Source organism: Mirounga angustirostris, unplaced genomic scaffold (genome assembly GCF_029215605.1).
Source record: "Mirounga angustirostris isolate CCGP_5_RB_7025 unplaced genomic scaffold, mMirAng1.0.hap1 SCAF_5, whole genome shotgun sequence".
In the NCBI taxonomy this organism is placed as follows: domain Eukaryota; kingdom Metazoa; phylum Chordata; class Mammalia; order Carnivora; family Phocidae; genus Mirounga; species Mirounga angustirostris.
In genome coordinates, this window is record NW_026991713.1 from 125097206 (window position 1) to 125104351 (window position 7146).

A 7146-nucleotide genomic window follows, 5' to 3' on the forward strand; every position below is an offset into this window, starting at 1 on the left:
TTAAGAAATGCACTTGAAAGCAAGGATTCTAGTTAAGTGGAATGGGATACCTATTTTAACTGGCATGAAGAAGTATCCTGAAGTTTTCAAATTTCCAAAGTAGTTTCACTGAAATTCATTACGGAAAAAAAGCTAAGGAAAAACAGGAAAAGATACCTAGAACTAAAGATTGTAAGACTGCTATAACTCCTGATGTTCCCCTCTTTCATTTGAGTACTCATCCTAGTAATTCTCTGTCTGAACTGCTTTTCCACTCTGAAGTGACTATTATGAAATTACTTTTTAAAATAAAGGTAGCCAGAGGGAAAAAAAAGTCATTCTAACATAGGTGGATAGAGGTTAGTCTTTAATATCATTTAGATGGCAACCCAATTCTTTGAGGAATTAAAAACTGTCCTTGGAGGGCGGAAAAGATGGAGGATGAGTAGGAGACCCTATTCCAACCAGTCCCCGGAATTGAGCTGGATATCTACCAGACCACTCTGAAAACCCACAAAATCAGCCTGAGATGTAAGAAGATAGATCTGGATCTCTACAAACAGACTATCGCAGGCGGTCCTGTGATTCTCTGGGCAGATACCAGAGGATAAATGGTAGCGGGAGGGAGCCTGGCCGTGGGCATCCTACATCCCCGGTGAGCAACAGCCTCCCACGTTGGGGACGGGGCACAGACTCGCAGACTGCTAGCGGCGGGGAAAGGACTTTAGGGCAGCTTCCTGATGGAAACCAGGAGCAGGGGACCACGTGTGCAAACTGGGGGTGGTTTTAGAAGCACAAAGGGCAGAGACGTGCCCTGACCTGGTGGCGAGGACTGGGAGCGCTGCGGGGGGCTCACAACCCAGGACTCTGCAGTTTATAGCAGCACAGACAGAAATGGAGATAGTGTAGCCTGGAGAACTCACTGAAGAACAGACTGCGATCTCTCTGCTCTGAGGCAGAGGGGCTGGAAACGGTCTCTTCTGCTCTGACTCGCGGAAGAGACGCAGAAAGCTGCCAGGGAAAGCCACCAGAGAACAAAAGCCCCCCAAAAACAGTTTTCACTGAGCCCATCCCCTGCCAAAGGGGACACGGCAAATCTGCCCAAACACGGTTGCCTGAGTAACACTGCGGCAGGCACCTCCCCCAGAAGACAGGCTGGGAAAACAAGAGGCCAGCAACCCTAAGGTCCCTAGAAAACAGGTGCATCTTGCTTGGATTGTGGTCAATAATTTGGACTCTCTACATTCCCTCAACTACCCCTCAACAGAATGACTAGGAGGAGGAGCCCCCAAAATAGGAAAGACACGGAGACTATGACTAATGCCACAGATTTACAAATGGATTCAGATGTCGGAGATGGAATTCAGGCTCACAACTGTGAAGACAATAGCTAGAATGGAGAAATTGATTAATGGCAACATAGAGTCTCTAAGGGCAGAAATGAAAGCTGAATTGGCAAAACTTAAAAATGTGATCAGTGAGATCCAATCTAACCTAGATAATCTAACAGCTAGGGTAAGTGAGGCAGAAGAACGAATTAGTGATCCTGAAGACCAATTAATAGATAAAAAGGTAAAAGAGGAGGCCAGGGAAAAACTCAGAATCCATGAAAATAGAATCAGAAAAATAAGGGACACCATGAAACGTTCCAATGTCAGAATTATTGGGATCCCTGAGGGGGTGGAGAGAGAGAGGACTAGAAGATATATTTGAGCAAATCGTAGCTGAGACCTTCCCTAATCTGGGTAATGAAACAAACATTCATGTGCTAGAGGCACAGAGAGGACCCCTCCCGAGATAAAGGAAAACAGGCCAATGCCCGGCATGTAATAATAAAACTCGCAAATCTTAGAACCATGGAAACCACCTTAAGGGCAGTTAGGGGGAAGAGATTCCTTACGTACAGAGGGAGGAAATTTAGAATAACGCCAGACCTACCCACAGAGACCTGGCAAGCCAGAAAGGGCTGGCAAGACATATTCAGGGTACTAAATGAGAAGAACATGCAGCCAAGAATACCTTATCTGGCAAGGCTGTCATTTAGGATGGATGGAGAGATGCAGAGCTTCCAAGACCGGCAGAAACTGGAAGAATATGTGACCACTAAGCCAGCCCTGCAAGAAATATTAAGGGGGGTTCTATAAAAGGACAAAGACCCCAAGAGTGATATAGAAAAGAAATTTACAGGGACAATCAATAAAAACAAGGTCTTCACAGGCACCATGATGACAATTAATTCATATCTTTCAGTAATCACTCTCAACGTGAACGGCCTAAATGCTCCATAGAACAGCACAGGGTTGCAGATTGGATAAAAAGACAGGACCTATCCATATGCTATCTACAAGAGACTCATTTTGAACCTAAAGATACATCCAGACTGAAAATGAAGGGATGGAGATCCATCTTCCATGCCAACGGACCTCAAAGAAAGCAAGGGTAGCAATTCTTATATCAGACAAATTAGATTTTAAACTAAAGACTGTAGTTAGAGACACAGAAGGACACTATATCATTCTTAAAGGGTCTATCCAATAAGAAGATCTAACAATTGTAAATATCTACACCCCCAACATGGGAGCAGCCATCTAAAGAGTCATATTGATGATAATACATTAATTGTAGGAGACTTCAATACTCCACTCTCAGCAATAGACAGGTCATCTAAGCAGAAAATCAATAAGGAAACAAGAGCTTTGAATGACACACTGGGCCAGATGGACCTCATAGATATATACAGAACATTCACCCTAAAACAACAGAATACTTATTCTTCTCTAGCGCACATGGACCTTTCTCCAGAATAGACCACATACTGGGTCACAAATCAGGTCTCAACAGATACCAACAGGTTGAGATTATTCCCTGCTTATTCTCAGACCATAATGCTTTAAAACTGGAACTCAATCACAAGAAAACATTTGGAAGAAACTCAAACACTTAGAAGCTAAAGACCACTCTGCTCAAGAATGTTTGGGTCAACCAGAAAATCAAGGAAGAACTTAAACAATTCATGGAAACCAATGAGAACAAAAACACATCAGTCCAAAACCTATGGGATACTGCAAAGGCGGTCCTAAGGGGGAAATACATAGCCATCCAAGCCTCACTCAAAAAAATAGAAAAATCCTGAATTCACCATCTAACTCTACACCTTAAAGAACTAGAGAAAAGGCAACAAACGATGCCTAAGCCACACATTAGAAGAGAAATAATTAAGATTAGAGCAGATTTTAATTAGAATTAAAAACCAGGAACACAGTAGATCAGATCAATGAAACTAGAAGCTGGTTCTTTGAAAGAATTAATAAGATCGATAAACCACTGGCCAGACTTATCCAAAAGAAAAGAGAAAGGACCCAAAGTAATAAAATTATGAATGAAAGGGGAGAGATCACAGCTAACACCAAGGAAACAGAAACAACTATTAGAAATTTTTATCAACAACTATATGCCAATAAGCTGAGCAACATGGATGAAATGGATGCCTTCCTGGAAACCTATAAACTGCCAAGAGTGAAACAGGAAGAAACTGACAATGTGAATAGGCCAATAACCAGTAACGAGATTGAAGCAGGGATCAAAAACCTCCCAAAAAACAAGAGTCCAGGGCCTGGTGGATTCCCTGGGGAATTCTACCAAACATTCAAAGAAGAAATAATACCTATTCTCCTGAAACTGTTTCAAAAAACAGAAACAGAAGGAAAGCTTCCAGACTCATTCTATGAAGCCAGCATTACCTTAATACCCAAACCAGCAAAGACCCCATCAAAAAGGAGAATTTCAGACTGATATCCCTGATGAATATGGATTCCAAAATCCTCAACAAAATCCTAGCTAATAGGGTCCAACAATACATTAAAAGGATCATCCACCATGACCAAGTGGGATTTGTCCCCGGGATGTAAGGGTGGTTCAACATTTGCAAATCAATCTATGTGATAGAACACATTAATAAGAGGAGAGAGAAGAACCATATGGTCCTCTCAGTTGATGCAGAAAAAGCATCTGACAAAATACAGCATCCTTTCCTGATTAAAACTCTTCTGAGTATAGGGATAGAATGAACATTCCTTAAGTTCATAAAATCCATCTATGAAAAACCCACAGCGAATATTATCCTCAATGGGGAAACGATGAGAGCCTTTCCCGTAAGATCAGGAACACGTCAAGGATGCCCACTCTCACCACTATTGTTCAACATAGTACTAGAAGTCCTGGCATCAGCATCAGACAACAAAAAGAAATAAAAGGTATTCAAATTGACAAAGAAGAAGTCAAACTCTCTCTTCTCGCAGATGACACGATACTTTATGTGGAAAACCCAAAAGACTCCACCCCCAAATTACTAGAACTCATACAGCAACTCAGTAATGTGGCAGGATAAAAAAATCAATGCACAGAAATCAGTTGCTTTCTTATACACTAACAATGCAACTGTAGAAGGAGAAATTAGAGAAATGATTCCATTTACAATAGCACCAAAAATCATAAGATACCTCGGAATGAACCTAACCAAAGAGGTAAAGGATCTATACTCTAGGAACTACAGAATGCTCATGAAAGAAATTGAAGAAGACACAAAAAGATGGAAAAACATTCCATGCTCATGGATCAGAAGAATAAACATTGTTAAAATGTCTATGCTACCCAGAGCAATTTATACCTTCAATGCCATCCCAGTCAAAATTCTAATGAGATTTTTCAAAGTGCTGGAATGAACAATCCTAAAATGTGTATGGAATCAGAAAAGTCCCCAAATCACCAAGCAAATGTTAAAAAACAAAGCTGGGGTCATCATGTTGCCTGATTTCAAGCTATATTACAAAGCTGTGATCACCAAGACAGCATGGTACTGGCACAAAAACAGACATATAGACCAATGGAACCGAATAGAGAGCCCAGATATGGACCCTCAACTCTATGGTCAAATAATTTTTGACAAAGCAGGAAAAAATATGCAATGGAAAAAAGACAGTCTCTTCAATAAATGGTGCTGGGAAAACTGGACAGCTATATACAGAAGAATGAAACTCGACCATTCTCTGACACCATACACAAAGATAAACTCAAAATAGATGAAAGACCTCAGTGAGAGACAGGAATCCATCAAAATCCTAGAGAACGTAGGCAGTAACCTCTTTGACATCGGCCACAGCAACTTCTTTCAAGATACATCTCCAAAGGCTAGTGAAACAAAAGCAAAAATGAACTTTTGGGATTTCATTAAGATAAAAAGCTTCTGCACAGCAAAGGAAACAGTCAACAAATAAAGAGGCAACCCACAGAATGGGAGAAGATTTTTGCAAATGACGCTACAGATAAAGGGCTGGTATCCGGGATGCCTGGGTGGCTCAGTCAGATAAGTGTCTGCCTTCGGCTCAGGTAATGATCCCAGGGTCCTGGGATCGAGTCCCACATCGACCTCCTTGCTCAGCAGGGAGCCTGCTTCTCCCTCTGCCTGCCACTCTCTCTCTCTGCCAAATAAATAAAATCTTAAAAAAAATGTTGGTTCCAAGATCTATAAAGAAATTCTCAAACTCAACACCCAAAAAACAAATAAGTCAAAAAATGGGCAGAAGACATGAACAGACACTTCTCCAAAGAAGACATACAAATGGCTAACAAACACATGAAAAAATTTTCATCATCATTGAGCCATCAGGGAAATTCAAATCAAAACCACATTGAGATACCACCTTACACTAGTTAGAAGGGCAAAAATTGACAAGGCAAAGAAACAACAAATGTTGGAGAGGTTGTGGAGAAAGGGGAACCCTCTTACACTGTTGGTGGGAATGCAAGTTGGTATAACCACTTTGGAAAACAGTGTGGAGGTTCCTCAGAAAATTAAAAATAGAGCTACCCTATGACCCAACAATTGCACTACTGGGTATTTACCCCAAAGACACAGATGTAGTGAAAAGAAGGGCTGTATGCACCCCAACGTTCATAGCAGCAATGTCCGCAATAGCCAAACTGTGGAAAGAGCTGAGATGCCCTTTAATGGATGAATGGATAAAGAAGATGTGGTCCATATATACAACGGAATATTACTCAGCCATCAGAAAGGATGAATACCCAACTTTTCATCACCATGGATGGGACTGGAGGAGATTATGCTAAGTGAAATAAGTCAAGCAGAGAAAGTCAATTATCATATGGTTTCACTTATTTGTGGAACATAAGGAATAGCATGGAGGACTTTAGGAGAAGGAAGGGAAAAATGAAGGGGGGGAAATCGGAGGGAGAGATGAACCATGAGAGACTATGGACTCTGAGAAACAAACTGAGGGTTTTAGAGGGGAGGGGGTGGGGGATGGGTATTAAGGAGGGCATGTACTGCATGGAGCACTGGGTGTTATACAAAAACAATGAATCATGGAACACTACAACAAAAACTAATGATGTATGGTGACTAACATAACATAATAAAATTAAATTAAAAAAAAAAACTGTCCTTGTTCTACAAATCTAGTCTTCATAAAACCAGAAGTGTGGTTCCTGAAATGATTCAAAGTCCGCCAATCCTTTGTGCCAATTCCAAAAACCTCCCCTATGTATCTCAAAAGGCTTTTAAGTATTGTAAAAATTCTGACCTTAAGGGAATCGAAGTCCTTCCAAGAGGAGTGTGCATTCTTCGCCCTGTCTGTTATAGGTAAATTTTTTCCAAAGTCTTCCCAAGAACTCTCACCTAGCCCATCTCTTTGATAGAGAAACTTCAGGGGGGTAATTCATATACATTTTAAATATGTATACATACATATATTTATAAAATATATATGCCAAAGGGATGACATATAAATCTTTTTTTTTTTAAGATTTTATTTATTTATATGACAGAGAGAGACAGCGAGAACAGGAACACAAGCAGGGGGGGCAGGAGAGGGAGAAGCAGGGAGCCCGATGTGGGACTCGATCCCAGGACCCTGGGATCATGACCTGAGCCGAAGGCAGACACTTAACGACTGAGCCACCCAGGCACCCAACATATAAATCTTAATTGTGTTCTCCAAATATAAGTGGAAAAGCTTAACCTATCTAGACAGGTAACTTTAATGTATTCCATCTACCAGAAAAATACATTTAGATCCAACTTTTATAACAATGACAATAATTTTAAAACAGAAGCCATAAGATCTCTGGTTCTGCATGTTCATGTGTGTC